Raw genomic sequence first — 275 nt, 5'->3', positions numbered from 1 at the left:
GGGAGCAGCTTTCCCCGCCCCTGCAATACCTGGACTGTTTTCAACTTTCGTTTTTTTGTGTGTTTTTAGATTCCTTCAGTGCGACTGACCAGCTGCCTAGTATCTTCGTCCACCCAGAAAGTCTCGGAGTCTGCANTTCGAGGGGAGGGTGTGCCCTGGAGTTCTCAAAACCCACTGTGGGCCCCCCGCTGCTGCCGCCCTGCTGGGCCTCGGTGACGGGTGTCCCCGCGGCCCCCACGGGGCCGACTCCGGGGGGCGGGCCACACATTCGGGCC

This window comes from Crocuta crocuta, unplaced genomic scaffold (assembly GCF_008692635.1).
Source record: "Crocuta crocuta isolate KB4526 unplaced genomic scaffold, BGI_CrCroc_1.0 scaffold336, whole genome shotgun sequence".
Lineage (NCBI taxonomy): Eukaryota > Metazoa > Chordata > Mammalia > Carnivora > Hyaenidae > Crocuta > Crocuta crocuta.
Note: the sequence above shows the minus strand (reverse complement) of the source record.